This window comes from Mesocricetus auratus, unplaced genomic scaffold (genome assembly GCF_017639785.1).
Source record: "Mesocricetus auratus isolate SY011 unplaced genomic scaffold, BCM_Maur_2.0 Super-Scaffold_100040, whole genome shotgun sequence".
NCBI lineage: Eukaryota > Metazoa > Chordata > Mammalia > Rodentia > Cricetidae > Mesocricetus > Mesocricetus auratus.
Window position 1 is genome coordinate 10,795,928 of NW_024429217.1, and position 20,258 is coordinate 10,816,185.

At 47.3% G+C, this 20,258-nt stretch overlaps 1 long non-coding RNA gene across 4 annotated transcripts; it reads right to left on the bottom strand.

Annotated features, from left to right (window-relative positions):
• Positions 1-11,779: 11,779 nt before the first annotated feature.
• Positions 11,780-18,992, bottom strand: LOC110342252. Of its 4 annotated transcripts, XR_002384281.2 has the most exons (4): positions 18,091-18,990; positions 15,616-15,767; positions 14,204-14,638; positions 11,780-12,267 (listed from the first exon to the last, which is right to left on the bottom strand). It is a non-coding gene; the product is annotated as an uncharacterized LOC110342252 (long non-coding RNA). The 4 variants fall into 4 exon arrangements; XR_002384282.2 differs by lacking the exon at positions 11,780-12,267 and having other exon boundaries at positions 12,759-14,638; positions 18,102-18,992; XR_002384280.2 differs by lacking the exon at positions 11,780-12,267 and having other exon boundaries at positions 12,759-14,638; positions 18,091-18,992.
• Positions 18,993-20,258: the final 1,266 nt, after the last annotated feature.

Consider the following 20,258-nt stretch of genomic DNA (forward strand, 5'->3'; position numbering starts at 1 on the left):
TAAACTCACAGAGACTGGGGCAGCATGCAGGCCCTGTGCATGGTGCATACTATGGATTACAGCCCATTGTTCTTATGGGATTTCTGAGTGTGAGAATGAGTGGGAGTTTGTAACTGTATCTGTTTCCGGTGCCTTTTCTTGGGCTCTTTTCTATATCTTTGTTTTTTTTGTCCTCTTCTTTTGTGTAGTTTTGTTTTTATCTTATTACATTTTATTTTATGCCATTCTGGCTCATTGGTTATCCTTTAGAAGCCTATTTGCTTTGTAATGAGAAACAGAAAGGGTGTAGATCTGGATTGGAGAGCAGGTGGGGAGTAGCTGGGTGGAGTAGAGGGAGAAGAAACCGTAATCAGGATACAGTATATGAAAAAAAATCCATTTTCAACAAAAGGAGAAATTAAAATAATAATAATTTTAAAAGAAGGTGGCCTGTAATCCAGGCCTTTCTCCCAGATCCCTGGCAAGCAATGTGTCTTGGAGCCTTGGATCACCCTGGCCATGTAAGACACCCTGGAGTGAGAGCCTGGACCAGTGAACAGTTTAAGCTAATGCCACACAGGCAGCTCCTTCCATTGCTGGGTACTCAGCGCCCTGCAAGGACACTCACTAAACCATGAGCTGGAGATGCTGGCACACGGGGCAGGCTTCTCTCATCTGCTGGCCACACGCCCAGGACATCAGACTGCTGTCTGAGTGGTATCAGCAGAAGTCCAGCAGGATGACCCCACCTGTCTCTAAACACATCACTCATTGGGCATGTCCTTTTGTAACCCATTACTCCAGTGAGATAATGATAATGTGCACAAGATCCGTGACATGATTTATGGAGAATCCTGAGCATAGTGCCTGGCACACACAGAAAAGTCGATTAATTTAACTCAAGGGGCCATTATAGTCAGTTATCCCTAAGGAGTAAGTTATTGAAGCAGCTTTAAAGAACAGATAGAATATTAAGCCGCAAACAGTCATTAATATTCAGTTTAATAATGGATCTTCAGATTCACCTTTGACCCCTGTAGGACCAGGGTGTGGAGAAAACGAGCAGAACATGATGATTTGAGGGAGTCAAAGCGCCGATGGGGGCTGGCAGCGTCAGGTGGGCATTCAAACAGGGCTAGTGGAAGAAGACTCCAGGGTCCTGTTGGGAAAACTGCATCTAAAAGTGAAGATAGAGCCTTGCTCAGAACAAAAGAGAGACATGGTTTGCATCCGAACTGAGGTCTAACTCCCCGTGTCACTTTTACAAGTGACTTGACTTCTCTCCAGGTTAGTGGACTTGACACAAAATGATGAGTGAGATTAGCTCATCCGCCAGGACCCTTCCTGGCATTCAAACAGTAGAGCTTTCCATAATGAGTCTTTGATAGCTTTACGTTATGTGCTTAGCTTAGAAAAATTCTGTAAATGTTAACACTGTCCAAGCTACATGTAATGATTTACAAATAAATCAAGATTTTAAAAATATCTCTCTTATAAGAATCCTCTCAATATCCACTGTATCAAGGTTCCGGTAAACGTTACCAGTCTTCTTCTTTTGTAGTTTAAAAATCACTAAAGACGCTTTGCAAATGGTGCCTCTAAGGAAGCAAAATTTAACTGGCAGAAGAGGGTGAGTCGGGTCCTTGGCATTCAGGGTTTGAAAATATTTCTGTTCCACCATTGTATGGTTTGTTATTGTTCAGGAAACATAATCTATTTTGAAGTTTTAAATCATGGCAAAGAAGAACATTAAGTTATACTTAACAAAATTAGAAGGTAGATTACCAAGAAGCAGATGATTATGGCAAAGTTGTTTTTATGTTTTCTCTGGAAAATAAAAGCTTTCTATCAAAATACGTGCTTTAGTAAAAAGTGTTCTTTTAAAAGAGTTGCAAAGGAGAGCTGGAACGTTTTCCCAAGACATAGAAGATGATGCAGGATTAAAGGGTCTGCTTAGCTTCCTGGACAGTTGCAGAAAGCTGAGATGACAGAAGCAACCAGTCAGTGAGAAGCTAGTATGCAAATGAATATCCTTGGAATCAATTACAGAGGGTCCTCACCACTCAGACACCATGTCACCAACGCCTCATGGGCACGGAGCCCTAGCAGCCTGGGAACTCATTAGTGACGTCACGCAATCTTCATAGGTGACGTACAGATGGACTTCTGCCCCTCCATTAGGAACTTCAAGTTGCTTTGCCAGGCTGGTTATGCATGCATTTGCAGCACTCCATCTCCAAATTTGTTTGATTATAAGAATAAATGCGTAGGTATTCACCAAAGGTCAGGAGCTGTGTTTGTGGCACTGCCTCAGAGCAAGGCTCTTGTCTCCGAGGATGTGACTAAATGGCATGCCACCAACGACTTACCTCAACATGCTTGTTTGACCAGGTCATTGCCACAGTTATAGGGTGTCGCTCCCGCCTTGACCAGCAAGGAAGACACAACGCCCAGACTCTTCTTTAAGCAGTTTATTCAGGAACCTTGAACAATCTTCTTCTCCTGGGGAGCGCCAGGGAGCCCCAACCCACAGCTTAAAAGCCCTTGGGCGGCCAACCCCAGTATGCCACGTGGAACATGCAGATAGGTCCACGTACACGGAAGCAAGCCTGATATCCAGCCTTAACCAAATACGGGTGTTGTTTATCATAGAGAGCCCCTGCTGTCGGGCTGGCAGAAGGTGGAAGCCAGCACCATCTTAAGGGCATGGCACTTCGTAGCTCTCTACAATAGGGCTTCAACAGGACAGCAAATCCACTTAGAAGAGCAAGATGACCCCGGTGAGCAGCAGCAAGCAATGGAAAGATGGAATTCTTAAATACCACATGCAGTACTATACCCCACCACCAAAAGGTCAATAATTTTAGAAGTGAAAATTATAAAAATATTGCCGTGAGGACCTCATCTATGCGGTACATTGTCTTTTGAACCAGAGCCTGAGCAAAGATACCAGATCCTTCCTACTTATCCACAGCCTTGATGTATCCCAGCACACACTTAGACTCCGAGATGTGTACACTTTATTCAATATGATAAACTTGAGCAGCCAAAATAATTTTGAAAATGTGTGGCAAGCTTTGTGATTTCGATATCTAAGGTCAAGACACATCACATCGATTCAGAAGCCATGCCACTATGGAAATCACAAAAGGCTTGCTGGCCATGTCAGTCGGTTATGTTGATGGGGCACAATTAAAAGTAGAGGAATAGACTCATGGTCATTTGACTTTCAGCAAATCCTCAGAGGAGAAAAGACAGTGTTATAAGCACATGGCATTGAACCAAGTGGACTAGCCTGTGGGAGGGAATCTAAAGATACTGAGTGAACTTTTGCCCCTCATACTACACGCAAAGGTCAATTCTGGGTAAAATCTCAAATCAAAACAAATGATAACTGGATTTTCCAAAGAAAACCTGAGATGCCATCTCTTGGCTTTGGAGGTGAACAGTAGATGATATCCAAAAAGCTATACCCAAAAACAATGTTGACTCCACTGCGGACTTCTGTTGACTCCAAGAACTACTAAGAATGCTAAGATGCTACCCAGAAGCTGATTAATACTGCTTGCAGTACACAGATCTGATGAATAATGTAAAACCAGACTATGTAGAAATTCAGTTGAGAAAAACTAAGAGTCATTGCTCACTTAGCAATGAAACCTGTGAAAGTGACCTGTTAGCATATCACAGGGCTCTTAGTATCTTTGATCACCAGGGGAATAAAAGTTAAAGGCCTGTGAGACACTTTACACCCGCTAACTTACCAAACTAAAAAACAATCCCGGGAGGTGGGTCAGTAGGGAGAGTGCTAGTTGAGCAAGGTTGAGGGGCTGTGTTTGGCTCCCCGTGTCCCACATAAAAAGTCGGACACAGAGACACATCGCTATACCCCGTTCCCGGGAGGGCAGAGTCAGGAGGGTGCCTGGGGCTCACAGGCCAGACAGTCCAGCTGAATTGGTGAGCTCCAAGTTCAGTGAGAGACTTAGGCTCAGAAAATAAGGTGGGGAGCTACTGAGAAGGATGGCGGCCTCCACATGCACACATGTTCACAAATATGCTCCCCACACACACATAGTCTATACACAAACTATCAAGAGCCAATGTTAACAAGAGAACGAAGCTGGCCTGAGACCTTGGAATATTGGAGACACAAGCAATGTGGAATGTTCACCCAAGAAAAGGTGACTGAAGCCAGCCAGGGAGAGGCCGTGTGAGCTACAGAGCAATGCCGTGCCTTAAGAACTTCCTATACCTATCTGACCTCGCACCCCAAGCCTCCTGGCCTGGCTGCAGGACATGCAACTAGGTTTGGTGTTTGCTTTCCTGCATTTGTGAGTTGCTTTGGTTCCATGCTTTCTCGCAGTTCTGCCTCCCTCTCTCGTGGCTTGGGGAGGCTTACTCTGTGTTGTTACCTCTGGAAGGAAATACTTCCTTTTTCTTTTCCAGGGGTTCATAGCTGACCGCCTGCCTTGGATCTCATGAGAAGCTTTCAGTTTGACTTTTGAGGGCACTTGGCAATGAATTCACTTTGTACTGAGATGGCCACGAGCCTTTGAGGGCCAGGGGCAGGAAGTTATAGATTGGGTAGGAAATGTTCCCTGCAGAGCAGATTTGAACACTTGGTCCCCAGGAGATGGTGTGTCTTGGGATTTTCCCAGACTTCGGCAGATGAAACCTACTTGGAGGAAGGGGGTTACTAGAGGTGTGGTTTTGGAAGCTTGACTGGCTCCGCATTTTTTTCTTTGTTCTCTGCTTAATGTCTTCCACTAGATACACAGTCTCTTCCTTCACAAACTCCTGCCACCATGATGTTCTGACTTCCCTGGGCCCAGAATCAACAGTCGGGTAGTATAAACCCATGAAACTATGCGCTAAAGCATTTGTCTGTTTGCTGGCAAGCTTTATGTCAGCTTGACACAGATAGAGTCATCAGAGATAAGGGAACCTCAATTAAGTAAATGCCTGAGGTTGGAACACATTGTTCCTGTGTACAGGGTGCAGCAGTTTCTCTGAGTTTTGATCCATGTAATGAAATGGCTCATCTTCAGAGTACACCGTGTTTCCCTCGCTAGAGGTGGCTGGATCTTCAGAGTGCAACGTGTTTCCCTCGCTAGAGGAGGCTTGATCTTCAGAGTACAGCATGTTACCCTCACTAGAGGAGGCTGGATCTTCAGAGTACACCGTGTTTCCCTCGCTAGAGGTGGCTGGATCTTTAGAGTACAGCGTGTTGCCCTCACTAGAGGAGGCTGGATCTTCAAAGTACACTGTGTTGCCCTCGCTAGAGGAGGCTGGATGGTATTTTGGGCTCTACTGGTCTAACCTCCATGCAACGGTGCACAGGCATTGCCAGTGTCTATTAATTTACCAGCTGGGCACCTTCAGGGCTCTTGTTATTTCTGGAGGGGCACCTTGGTGTCATCTCTTTAATGAGAATGATCGCATATTCGTGTTTACTTACCATTGATTTCCTCTTCTGTGTGAACATACCCAGGTCTCATCGGGTTACTGTTGTCTCATTCTGCTCTGAGGAGTTCAGGTTTCTGTATGTCTCTGATGAACAGATATCCCTGTGGCTATTTCACAGCAAATGCATATTCTAGTTTGTAGACTCCCTTTTCACGTCTTATTTTTACTAACGCGTGGATGTGTGTACGCACGCGGGTGCAAGTGCGTGCGTGCGTGTGTGCATGCCTGCGTGAGCGTGTGTGTGTGTGTGTGTGTGTGTGTGTGTGTGTGTGTGTGTGTGTATAACTGCTCACAGAAGCCAGAAGAGGAAACCACATGCCCTGGGGCTGGGGTTACAGTTGAGAGCTTCTTTACACGGGTGGAGATTGTGGCCCCCTGTAAGATCATCAAGTGCTCTTAGCTTCAGCCATCTCTCCAGCCCCTTCAATTTATTTTTTGGTTACCCTTTTCCAAACAGGAAAGTTATTCTCCCTTTTAAGGAACATAATTCTTAAGTTGATTATAATTGAATTTATCAATCTTCCATTATAGTTCCTATGCAATACTGGAGACTCACATCGAATGTGTCGGCAAAAGTCGAAAACAACCCAGGTTTTCACAGGAGAATCCTTAGTACGGTACAGTGTGTTCTTGCAACACAGCACTGTATCTTTGAATCTGTCTGGGGCAGGTCACGTGAACCCACATGGGTAAACCTCATCCATGCAAACCGAAACTAACAAGCAGCTAGTGGAACAGCACACTCGAGAGGGGAGTCGACTTAGAACGAGTCTCAGGTGTTACTGTACACAGCATTTTCCAAAGCCCTGGATATTCACGGCAGAGGATGACTCCAGGGAGGGAGCGGCATGGCCTGGAGGCCTTCCTGGACCTTCAGAGAGCCCAGTGAGGACCGGCTCTGTCCTCTGCAGTCATGAGTGCAAAGTTGTTCACTTTTGTCCTTTTCATTGTTTAGGTGTAGTTTTATTTATTCACGTGTCTGTGTCTAACATGTGTATAGGTATCTGTGGAGGCCAGAAGAGGGACTTGGAATTGGAGTTACAGTTATAGGTGGTTGTGGGTGGGCGCTTGAACCAAGCTCAGGTCCTCTGTGAGAGCATCAAGCGCTCTTCACTGCTGAGGAATCTCTCCAGGCCCAGTTTTGTCTCTCTTTTTTGTACTTTATTCACACGGTGTAACCATCTCATTTAAATACCCTGATTTCCCATGTTCACCAAGCACTAGAGAATTAAGAGAAGTCACTTGGCTCCTGCCCATGGCATTACAATAAAAACAATTCATGCCTTTCAACATATCTCCCTGGTTAATACATTTCTTTTCTCTCTGCCCTGACAAGGGATAAAACAAATGTCCTTTAGGGACAACAAGATCTTTCTAGATATCACCTCTGTTTGCAGACACATTTGTTCTTTGTTTAAATGACAAACAGCCATATCTATTGGGCATTTCTCCAAAGTTTAAATTAAAAGAAGAAAAAGTAGATCAAGAGAAAGATCAGGTTCCAGCACAGAAACACAAAAGCAGCCATAAAATGTCTCTTTCTCTGAGGGAGTGTTTGCACCATGAAGATCACCACCGCTGTGCTCATATATCAAGCAGCCTTAGAGGAAGCCAGGAAGAGACTGAGTCAGACAGAATTAACAGTTTGTCACTAGAGAATGGAGACATATTCACATTTCTGGTTCCTACTCTTGTAATTTATTTTTAGAAAATTAATTGAACATGGAAGAGGAATACACCAATGGTTAAAACAATCAGGCAGCTGAGAGACCAGAAAGATAATTTGGGGTGAGACATTTTTGCCTAGCACACATGTAACCATCCCCATTTGCCCTCCGTTCTCTCGCTGCTCCTCTGTGTACAGACACATAGCAGAAACCTCTCTCACCACACAGTTCTGTCTCATAAAACAAGAACTCTAACTAGAAGGCAGTTGTTTTCATCTGAAGGATGGAACATGGCCTGCCAGGACAGGCCCAATCTGACCTTGCCTGCCTCTGTAGTGAGATCAGGCAGGCCACCTTAGCTCCCAGCCTTTTCCCAACAGTGTCTTAATCCAGGGTCCTTCCAGGCTCACGCTCCTCTGCTTCTACAGAAAAACACTGGAGAATGTGACCCTCATTTTCATCGTATAGAAAATAAATATGTTCTGCAGTAATATCAGACGTTTGTTTAAAAATGCTACAATGTATTGAGTGTTCCAGGGGAAATTAAAAAAATAAAAATAACAGATGACGGCCAGCAAGATGACTTAGCGGGTAAAGGCACGTGCTGCCAAGCCTGACAATTCGAGTTTCATCTTCAGGGCCCTCGTAGTAGTAGGATGAAACTGGTTCCCACAAGCTTTTTTTTCCTGGTTTCCATGTGTGTGCCATGAGATATGTACACATAGCACATACGCATGTTATCTCTGTCTATCTATAGATGATAGATAGAGATATAAATTATACCTGAGTAAATTTGACTACAAAGAGCACTCCTCTACTCTTTGCAGACATTCTTGACCCCTGCTGTGATCCCCAGCTTTCCTGGAAGCTTCAACCCTAAGGTCCACGTGCCTCCTTCCTCCTTACGCTGCACAGAAAAAGAGTTGGAGGAAGGGGAGAAGAAGGGTCAGAATGGAGTTCAAGTCTGTGGCCCTGGGTGCCATCAGTGGTAAATCACTGGCAGATAGGTGCTTGCATCCCTGCCCAAGCCAAGCGCAACCTTGACATTCTAGCAGAATCCCTCACACACAGTGGAGTGTCTTCACAGACTCTCACTGGCACATAGAGCCTGCAGGTCCGCAATGGAGGAATCTTGGATGAGAGAGTTCTCGGAAGGGCCTGCCGTGTCTACCCTGAAGTTTTGAAATGTAAATAAATGTGGAGACCAGTACCACTTCTTTCTGAAATTCCTGAAAGGGGAAGGCTTGATGGAGGACCTGTCCTTGCAGAGTAAGGGGAGACCCTGGCTTACTGCAGTCGGAAGGAGTATGGAAGGGTCCTCCACGTATCCAGTCCCCTCGGGCTTTGCAGTGTAAGAATAGACACTTCGGAATTCTCAAGCCATGCCGGAGGGAGCCCGTGTCTTAAAGAAGGACTTACATGGCAGCCAGATGAAGCAAAGCCTTTAGGGTAGACTGCAAGGGCGGGGGCTCCTTCTCTGAAGGGTCCTCCCTCCGTGATACCGCCAAGGGGAAGTATTCACACCGCCCGTCTCACCGTCAGCCTACACCTGAACAGAGTTACCAGGAGCAGACAGAATTCAGTCAAACCACCATGGGGCCCCGGTCGGAGAAGATGGCACCCCCATTCCCCCTCGTTTCCTGCCGCTGTTCTTACCAAGGCAGGAGGTGGGCAAGCGTCTCCAAGCCCGGCCCTGCCGCTTGTCCTACGGTCACCACAAGCGCACACGCAGGAGAAGGAAGAGAAAGTGAGCTTGCAGGTGCGGTTTGAAAGTAGACAGAGATTTTCATAACGACCCCAACTGAACAAGTACAGCCTGTGCCCAAAGTGTCACTCAGAAGCTGGGAGAGGTAGGAGGCATAGACCTGTGAGAGATGGAAGCAGGGACTGAGAAGCTATCCCTGGAACTCTGTGCATGCCACAGCACTCAGGCCCCTCCTCCCGTCTACTCAATTAGTGCTCCACACAATAAACAGTTCTCAAGCTCTTAGAAATGATTACTTTTTATTCCAATGGTTTCTGAAATGTTTTCTTATTTTTTATGATTATGAATTTGAAACGCCTTCATCCTTCCATCTATTTATCAACTATTGAGCATATCGTGTGTTCTGACCAGCAACAAGGAGCCACGGGCCCTCTTGGGGAATCTGGTATTTTCCGGCCCACAGGACCCAAGCTGACAGCTTTCAAGAGCTTCAGTACAGCCTTCCTGCATCCCTCAGGCCCCACCCATTGCTCTTCCAATCCTGTCTCTGGAAATCCTTTTTACTCACCACTCTTTGCCCAATAAAAATCTTTCTTTTGTCCGTGAAACAATCCCAACCATTTAAACAATGTTTTAGACACACAAATCTCCTGTTTGTAGGAAAGGGCATAGAATTTCAAGTCAGATAGGATTCTGAGTTCCTGTCTGCTTCTTCCCAGATGGATGTCATGAGGGTGTATGTCTCCTCTGGGAACCTCTGTGCTCCAAGAAGGAGAGTCTGTCTGCTCCAGAGGGGATGCTGTGAGAACCATGTGAGCTAATGTATATAAAACACTAAGCATTCTGTAATGACACTTAATATTATCATAATTCAGGTGAATTTGAGAAGATCACTTAACCTCACAGGACCTTAGCACCTTTGCCTTTAGAACAGAGTATCAATAGTAGGCTTGTGGACTTCATAAAGCTGGTGTCAAACCCACTGAGATAATAAATGGGAAAGACTCTTTCGATGTTATAAAGATGTTATTCAACTGTAAGGTACTGTTGGCATACATGTTACTGTGCTGAGTTAAAAACTTCCTTTTAAAAAGACTCGAAAGAAAATAAGGGGGAGGGCTTGGATCCAGCCACGGCACTGCTGCCTCTCTGGGACATTTGTAAGCAACTTAGAAACTATTCACCTCCATGAGTTACTATCATTCTACTTCAAATCAAAGAATACCAAGGAGATGAGACCCCTCAGCTCGTTCACCCATCTGCCCTCTGAATTCGGTTTCCCAAGAAGTAGAACAATTCCTCAGCATTTTAGGCTTCAGGAAGAGTCAAGGGTGACGTACACCTAAAAGGTTATCCGGTATCAGCATAAAAAATAAACGACAATTCAAGCACCTGTAGGGATGCTAGGTACACACGCAGCAGGTGGAGTGGCCATTTGATTGACTTCCTGGGAGATAAGGGAACTGGCCACACTGGCCTTTGGGATACTAGACAACTGGCATGAGAGAAGTAAGATGTTGGGCTTGGTAAGGATTTGGTGGCCAAGGGTTGCATGTGCTAAGTGGCTGTGGTGGAGAATTAACTGCTGTGGTGTGGTTGGGACTGGCTGTCTGCCACTGGAGCCGCTCAGCCCTGCCTGAGTGGAGAGAACCTTCTGCTGAACTTCGCAGACTTGTGGCGACAGTGGGGAACACAGTCCTCAAGCGTGGGGTCTCTCCCACCCTGAATTATCCGGGCTCTACCCCAGGCATTTCTAAGGGCAGAGGCTGAGAGAGCCTTCATGCCCCCTGAGACACACTTGCCTCTGTCAGTATGCAACAAGGACCAGCCAGAGCCAAGCTCTGTTCTGTCCAGCCCACCCAGAGCTAATTAGGAGGACAGTTGTCCTAAAATGGAGCCTTCTGTCCCGCGCTACCGTCTCGCCAGCAAGAACGACGCGGCACACTTAGGATCCTTCTGCAGAACAGCTTTAATGCGTCTTGAGAGGGAGAGCATAAGCTTACAGAGCGGAGACCCGGGGAGCGAAAAGCCCAACCCTTATATAGCTCAGCAGTCCCCGCCTCGGACATGTCATCTCCTGACTGGCTCCTGCTCGTCAGCCCATATGACGCCACTGGAGAGGCAGAGAGTAAGGGATGGAAAAGTAGCAGGCACGTGCGCACCAAGGTTGTTTACTCCAACTGACAACGGGTGTCGGCGCCATCTTGTAACGGAGAATGTGGGGGCGGCTCCCCACAGCCTTCCTCCTTTCAAGTTGGCTGCAGGAGTTGGAAAGCCCGTCTGCTATATTTCCCCAAACACTTCATCATGACCACAGCTTGAAAGGACACTAAAGCTTTGATGTTGACAACTTCTCTTGCAATCTGCTGTCCTCCCAGATACCAGGTTCATTCACTCCGAAATAGAGAATTTAAGATTCCTGCGCACGTGCCTCTACTTTGAGGACCAAGGTCATGGCAGTTAACAAGATACCAATGTTTTTTACTAGAAGAAATCTAGAGTTGTGATTGTCCAGTATGGTAGCTACTGGTTGCATCTGGCTATTTACATTTAAAGCAATTAAAATTAAATTATATTAAAAGTTCAGTTGCCTTGGCCACATTCTGGATATCAAGTAGTCATATGGGCTATGGCCGTCATATGAGGGAGGTAATAAATAAATAAATAAATAAATAAATAAATAAATAAATAGAACATCTTCATCGTTACAGGACCCTCTTGTAGATAGAGGAGATGAGTAAAAGACAAATAAATATAGACGAATACTATAAATCAGATATGCTGTGAAGGCATATCAAGTAAAACAGGCTCCCCAGGGAGTCCACAGCAATCGAGAAGGAAACATGAAGCTATCACTATGCCAACTATCAGAAAGGTGTTCTCTTCCCCATCCTTTGCACCAAGCTGCTCTCTGGGCCCCTCTTCTGAAATGTTTACCCCAGTTCAATTATCAAGAGGACACTCAGGATCCCAGTTTTATTCTGCAAACTCGACTGTCACCATTGGCCAGCCTGTGTGCCTTCTGGTTTAAAAGACATTTGTGTGTCCATCTTGTGGCATCATCTAAGAGAATAGCCATGGGGATTTGAGTGAATAAAATTTTCAGGCAAAATTAAAAGAAAGTGCGAAGGACCCAAGGCTGGAACACATACAGTGACCACGGCTTTCACGCAGTGTTAGAAAATGGTGTCAGAGCTATAAGGCAAGCTACGGGTTACAAAAAACTTCTAGAGCACTTATATTAGTCACTTACTCCCACAATGCTGTTGCATAAAACAATTGGACACCCCCAGGATTTAAAGCAATACACATCTTTGCCTGGGAGTCTGTGGTTCAGTGAGCTCAGATGGTCGTAGGACTAGTGTCTGACAGCTAGACTTGTTCACCAGGGTCAGCTGTTGGCTTGTGAGGCTGGCCAGGCTGTGGTCGCCGCGTCTCTCTGTCCAGCTGCTAAAGGTAGAGGTGTGATGGTTAATCTCATGAAAGCGTGATGGAATTTAGAACCATTTAGGTATTGTTTTTCACTCTTTGGCTCTTACTCTTTGGGGGCCCACCACCCAGCTCTCAAATAATTATATGAAGTTGCATTGTGACTTATAAATGTCCAGCCTTAACTTTGTCTATTTATAGCCAGCCTTTCTTAAATTATCCCCACTACCTTTTGCCTCTGGGCTTTTATCTTTCTCTCTTCTGCATACCATTCTTTATTTCTTACTCCATGGCTTGCTGTGGAGCTGGGTGGCTGACCCCTGATGTCCTCTCTCCTTCTTTGCTCATTTCTTGATCTTCTCTTCCCAGATTTCTCTTCCTATTTATTCTCTCTGCCTGCCAGCCCCACCCATCATTTCTCCTGCCTAGCTATTGGCCACTCAGCTCTTTATTGAACCAATCAGGTGTTTTAGACAGGCAAAGTGACACAGCTTCACAGAGTTAAACAAATGTAACATAAAAGAATGCAACACATCTTTACATCATGACACCAATGTTCCACAGCATAAACAAACGTATAACACATCTTAAACTAGCCTTCCACAAACAGCTAGGCACATGTCTGTGAGGGAGTTCTCAAAGGGGTTTGCTGAGCAGGGAAGACACATCTGGAGTGGAATCAGCACTGCCCATAGGCTGGGGTCCCAGACAGACTAAAAAACTGAGCACCAGCTTCTTGACTGTGGACACAATGTGGCCAGCTGCCTCACACTGATGCCGTCACAGCCACAGCTGCTCTTGCCTCCATGTCTTTTCCACCATGATGGACCGTGTCCTGGAGCTGTGAACTGAAACGGGAAGCTTCCCTCTTGAAGCTGATTTTCCAGGTATTTTGTTGTAGCAAGGAGAAGAGTATTAACACAGAAGGTGATGTGTCTCGGCCTCCTGCTTAGGCTTGTTCATATAGATAGAGCAGGGCCCCAGGCTCAGAAGTGACACATTGTCACTTAAATTGCATTCTGCAGGTCAAAACGAACCACAGGGACAGATTTCAGGGATCAGGACTCAGACTCTGCCTTGTGTAGAAAAAGGTGGTCCTGTTGCTGGATTCTGCCTGGGTCCCGCGGCCACTTTAGCCCCCAAATAACACACAGGACACTATATTAATTATAAAGCTGTTGGCCATTTGCTATGGTCTCTAATTGGCAAGCTCTGGCTTAATCACTAACCCATAATTACTAATATATATTTTTATAAGGACTTATCTTCCCGAGAACGCCAGACTTGCGTTCCGGCCTCCAGGAATCATGTGGCGACGACTCTCTTCACTACATTTCCCAGAATCCTTCTAGACTCCTAGTCCCACGTATCTTGCTTCCCCATTGGCCAACAGTGCTTTATTTGCATATACACAGAAGGACTTCCCCCATCAGTGGTACAGTTGCTTTTAAGGAGATACGGGACCAGCAGAACCTGCAGCCACTATGCAGTCAGTTCAGCACACATTGGAAGGGTCCTGACTCTTATTCCAAATATCAAGGTGTTGGGAAAGTCCTGTGTATATGTCAATAAAGCACTGTTGGCCAATAGGGAAGCAAGATAGGTGGGACTAGGAGTCCAGGAAGACTCTGGATAGGAGAAACACAGGGAGTCACGATGTAGCCGTTATAGGGATAAGGAGTTCGGAACTATTCTCCCGTAAGAGACATACTTAGATTAACAATTATGGGGTAAATACTTAAGTCAGAGCTAGCCAGTATAAAGCAAGCAAGGCCAACAGCTTCATAATTAATATAGCCTCCTGTGTGTTTATTTGGGACTTATGGGGCTCTGGAATCAGGCTGGAGGGAAGGAGCATTTTTGATTCAACAAAAGTAATGTAACAGGATCATGGAAACTAGGAGAAAGACAGCTGAGGGGGAAAAGGAAGATAATATTCAACACTAACATGACTTACACTTCAGAGCCTGGGTCTGGGTAATAGCTTCTGGGTTAGCTTAAGGCTGAGCCAAGGATTTTGTGTGCATTAGATAAAGCCATCCTTGGTGGCTCTGAGCAGTCACTGGCACGGAGGACACCGGACACCATCAGGATTGTAAGGAGATGTTAGGAGGCCCTGTAGGACACAGTTAAGCCTCCCATGGAAGTGTTGACTCCACAGCTGGTCCAGCAACTTCAACAGAGGATGGAGAAATCATTGTGGGAGTTGTTCTGGCCTACAGCTGGTGCTTAAGGCTTCCGTGTGACTGGGATCGCCAAGGGAGTGGACACACTTACGGAAAGGAAAACAAAGGGCTGGGCCTAGACTCCTCCAAGAAGAGTGCTTCCAAGAAGCCTGAGATGCTCTGCCAGTAGTGCTGAGAGAGAACCGGAGGCCATGCTGTTCTGGAGGCTATGTGTAGGAAGAACATAAAAAAACGGGGAGACAACTAGTGGGGGTCACCACTAAATCCAACTTCTGCCTGAGAAGTGCTTGGATGGTGAAGAGTTTGTGAGGCTTTCTCTGGAATGGGGACTCCAAGCTCAGTCGCATGCATATTAGCACAAAACCCTCGAACCTCCTGTTGGTAGAATTCCCCGGTGCTTCAAATGGGAACATCATCCCTGGGTCGAGGCAGGGAAGCCCCGAAATACCACAGACGCGGAAGTGAGCGAGGCTCTGAGGAGCAGCTGTGGTCAGAAGCTACAGTTGGTAGAGAAGAGAATGAAAGGAAGGAGGCTAATACCGAGCCTGAGAAAGAAAAATTGTGGGTGACTTGAACCAAAACGTTTCCTGCCAGATTTGCATTACTCCGGCCCTGGTGTCCACGCCCTCCGGTCCTCTAACCAGAACCCCACTGCCCGCAGGGTCCCAGCTTCCCCTTCCTGTCTCTCATTCTGCAAAAGCTCCTGAGAGCCAGAGGGACCCTGGGCATGGAGCAAAAGAACCTACACTTAGGGCTCACTACCACCAGGCACTGCCTGAATTAAAATACGAGTTTCACCGGATTTTCGGGAGAATTCTATCGAATGAGGGTTAGAAAAGTATCTTCTAATTTGCAAAGTGTTAGCTAAGTGTTAGGGTTTCTATTGCTTCGATGAAGCACCATGACCAAAAAGCAAGTTGGGGAGGAAAGGGTTTGTTTATTCAACTACACTTCAGCTTTGCTGTTCATCTCTGAAGGAAGTCAGGGCAGGAACCAAACAGGGCAGGCTCCTAGAGGCAGGAGCTGATGCAGAGGCCATGGAGGGGAGCTGCTTACTGGCTTGCTTCCCATGGCTTGTTCTGTCCACCTACTTATAGAACCTAGGACCAGCAGCCCAGGGATGGTACCACCCACCGTGGGCTGGGCCCTCCTGCCTCGATCACTAATTGAGAAAATGCCTTACAGCTGGCTCTCAAGGAGGCCTTTCCTCAGCTGAGGCTCCTTCCTCGGATGACTCTAGCCCGCGTCAAGTTGACAGGAAACCAGCCAGTGCACTGAGTATATGAACACGGGGTCCCGGGGATGAGCCTGGAAGATGTTCTTTCCATGTAGTGTCTGAGGAGGAAAGAGGGGTACATGATGACTTCATACTGAAGGACTTGGGAAGACTGACCCAGAGCCAGATGGGAACTATAGCATGACAAACAATGATAGCCCTACCCCATCCCCACCCCCCACCCCCCACAAGCCCAGATAGAAACCTGAATGCTGGAATGACCTGTTACCCCCCCAACCCAGCAACCTGAAGCTGTGCTGGAATGACCTGTCACCCCTCCAGCAACCTGAAGCTGTGCTGGAATGACCTGTCACCCCCTCCCAGAAACCTGAAGCTGTGCTGGAATGACCTGCCCCCCCCCAGCAACCTGAAGCTGTGCTGGAATGACCTGTTCCCCCATAGCAACCTGGAGCTGTGCTGGGATGACCTGTTCCCCCTCACCACAGCAACCTGAAGCTGTGCTGGGATGACCTGCTCCCCCATAGCAACCTGGAGCTGTGCTGGGATGACCTGTTCCCCCATAGCAACCTGGAGCTGTGCTGGGATGACCTGTTCCCCCATAGCAACCTGGAGCTGTGCTGGGATGACCTGTTCCCCCATAGCAACCTGAAGCTGTGCTGGGACAACCTGCTCTCCCCTAGCAACCTGGAACTGTGACAGGATGACCTTGCTGCTCTGTCCTCCATCTTCGCTAAGCTGGTTGTCTGAGTGAGGTTCTAGGCACGGGAGTACTTGATCACCCCCAAGGAAATCAGCAGCCTTGAGGGCAGAGGACGGGAAGACAGTCTTGGAGGAAAACCGCTGGGCATTCTGAGAAAGGAATGGTAGGAGAGGCAGGCAGCCCTGCAGAGGCCTAAGGAAGGTAGGATTCAGATGAGGGAGGAGACTGAGGAGAAAGCAAGCGCAGAACAGCACTGAAGCCACTCACGGTGACATCGGAGGTGCATAATGTGCTGTATGCAGTAGGTCTGTCTGACCTCAAGTGGCACATCTGGGTCCATCTAAAAAGGGCTTGTCAAAGAAGTCCTTACTTACCCGTTACCATCCTACCCTCTTGAATCCATTACTACCTTTTCCGTCATTACCATTAATTCACGTGGATGGGTGTTTTGCCTGCAATGTGTTTGTCCTCCACGGGCGTCTGGAAAGGGTCAGATCCTTTCAGTCTGGAGTGATACACGGATGGTTGCGAGCCACCCTGTGGGTGCTGGGAATCAAACTCAGGTCTTCGGGAAGGGTAGTCAGTGCTCTTGGCCACGGAGCCATCTCTCCGGCAGTGTTACCACCTTTGTAAGTTTTAAATTAGACTGATCTAATAAAACTGAAGACATTAACGGGATAGCATGTGGTGTTTTAATCAATGTATCCACTGCATAGTGTCGGTACGAACACTCATGTAAAGGACATTAAATCAGATTCTGTGCTCCTGTGTTTACCAGTCAGTGTCCAAGGGTTGGTAACCGCTTCTGTGCTCGTTAGCTGATGAGTGGATAGGGAAGGCATGGTCTGTGTACAGGGTGGGATACTGTTTAGTCATGAGAAGAATGTGTGGCAAGGCCAGTGGAATCGCTGTGTTGGTCGTGTTGAGTGAATTTAGTCAGACACAAAACACACAAGGCCCACAACCATCTGTTGTTTACGAAAGTTGGTCTTGCAGAAGTTGGGAGAAGAGCAGAGGTTATCAAGCTGGGGAAAGGAAGGAGGGAGAGCAGGAAGGGGCGGGTAGACTGTTTCACCTGACTTAAATATCACTCTCTTTTGTTTTCCTGTGCTGTCTCTCCTGCTTTCCCTGTGTGATGCCTGAGGGTGGTTTTAAGGCTGATGTGAAGATAGGCAGTTGTCTCTTCTACCTTTACGGCTCCCTCTCCTCATTTGCTCCTGTCAGGACTAGTGTTACCAGGCTCCTAGCTTGAGAGGCAGACAGCTTTGACTTGTGTGTGACCCTTCCCACCCCCTCCGCCACACCAGAACAGTGCACACGGTTTCCAGAATAAACCAGGCAGCCCAGGGCTTCTACCCTGCAGAGCATCCAATAACTTTTGCTGAGCCATCCAAGCCCAAGAAAAAGTAACCCACTGTGACAGAACAAAGGAAGCTTTAGCTCAGGCCGGTACCAGCCAGTCAGGAGAGGCAGGCAAAGGCACCTCCGGGCAAGCATGGTCTTTGGAGGGCTGCCAAGCTGGCTGTCCTGAGTGTGACAAAGCCAGAGAGGGCCCCAGTGGGCCCCAGTCAATGAGAAACAGATCTGCCCTAAAAATAATAATGAATGAACAGGCATGGTTACAAAGTCTTGCTTCAAAGTTGGTTTGGCACAAAATCAGACCTAATGATAGGGTCAGAAGGAAAAATTCATGGTTGGGATTTGGAATCCTTTGAGCCTACCAGTTACCCACAAACAGGTCCAAAGCACTTCTGTTGGTTTCCCAGCAGGGCTTCCAGGACAGGGCTCTCGCCTGCCCGACAGCTGTCCTCCACAGAAGACTTCACAGTCATTTCTGGAGTCGCCTACTCCGGAGCAGAGGGACGGAGGAGAACTCACCAGGGCACATAGTTCCAGGTCCTACATGCAGGGTCAGAGTCTGTGGTGGAGAAAGCCTTTCTTGGAGAAGTGGGGAGAGGAGCTCAGCAGTGGGAGGGGCTTCCTTGGCCCCAGATATTTACTGAGCACTTCCTGAAAGATGGGCGTTGGTGGGAGAGGGCGCAAGGCTAACAGCAGCCACCCTGCCCACACACTGCTTATCGAAGTACACATCTCGGAGTGATTTAAAAATAAGTGTGTGGGGGTGGGAGATGATGACTGTTACCAAAGATGCCTAGAGATCGGTTCACTCTTGGGCCAAGTCCAGATGCCTGGGAGGCTGTGCAAGAAAAGTTCATGAAGGTTTACTCGGCTTCCGGAGGAGCACAGTGAGGGCCTGGGTCTGTCAGAGTTGTCTGTGAGGGTGGAAGGGAGAGCTGCCTGTGCGGTGCTCTAGATTCCCACCTAACGTGGACGATCGTACAAATAGGAAGGGTGAGTTGCAGGTGGGGAGGGGCTGGCTCTACAGCTGAGCCTCTGCTCCCTTCCCTTGGAAAATGGAATACAACAGCATGTCCCAGAAGGGGCAGACAAGGCCCAGTCACGGAGAGAAAGAACTCAGGAAGAAAAGGAGGGGAGACCCCCTGGAGGCCACAGGGCAACACTCGGCTAATACATTTGCTTTTCATGGGGGTGGGCTGCTGTGAGCCCTCTTTTCTTTCCTTGAGTATAGAAAGTCTAGATGAGTTTGTCCTAGAAGCAAGTTGAGGTCAGAAGCAGTTTGACTGGGTTCTGTCATAAGCAACAGCTTCTGATCACACACACACACACACACACACACACACACACACACACACACACACACGCATACACACACATACACACACACATACACACACACACACTCACACACACACGCATACACACACACTCACACACACATACACACACCACACACACTCACACACACACGCACGCACACACACACGCACGCACACACACACTCACACACGCACACACACTCACACACACCACACACACTCACACACACATACACACACTCACACTCACACACACATACACACACATACACACACACGCACACACACATACACACACATACACACACACACTCACACACACACACCACACACACACACACTCACACACACACCACACACACTCACACACTCACACACACTCACACTCACACACACTCACACACACACATTCACACACACACTCACACACACAACACACACATTCACACACACACTCACACACACATTCACACACACACTCACACACACACACTCACACACACACACCACACACATTCACACACACACACATTCACACACACACACACGCACTCACACACACACATTCACACACACACACACCACACACACACACACCACACACACACACATTCACACACACACGCTCGCACGCACGCACGCACGCACACACACACACACCACACACACACACACACACACACACGAAGAGAGAGAGAGAGAGACAGAGAGAGCATGTTAACACCTCGAACTTCCTTGTAGGTCAGCTTCTCTGAAACCTAAGGTCTTGTAGAGATATTATTATCTCCATATCTCTCTTCAGCTAATAAGACCATGTAAACAGCAGATGCTCATCAAATGCTTATATGTGGGATAAATGCATGAACAAATGATTCATGTCTGTTTTTAGAGAATTCAGAGATCAGGGGAGAATGTTCTAGTTGGAGGTAGAGCAAAATGTTGACTCCATCATTGTTATTTCTAAGGAGAAAATCACCACCATCGTCATGATCTAGCTCAACTTTACTGAGGGATTACTAGGTGGCTCCTGGGAACAATTATAGCATCGTGTGGCATACAATGCTAGAACTCCGGAATCCAAGCTCTCAACCTACCACAGGTTGTCAAGGGAGAAGAAGGAATGTCATGCTCCACATGGATCCCGGCTCACTTCCTGGAGGCTCTGCCTTCCCTGAGTCCCATGCTTCCCTCCTGAGTCCTGTGCAACCAAC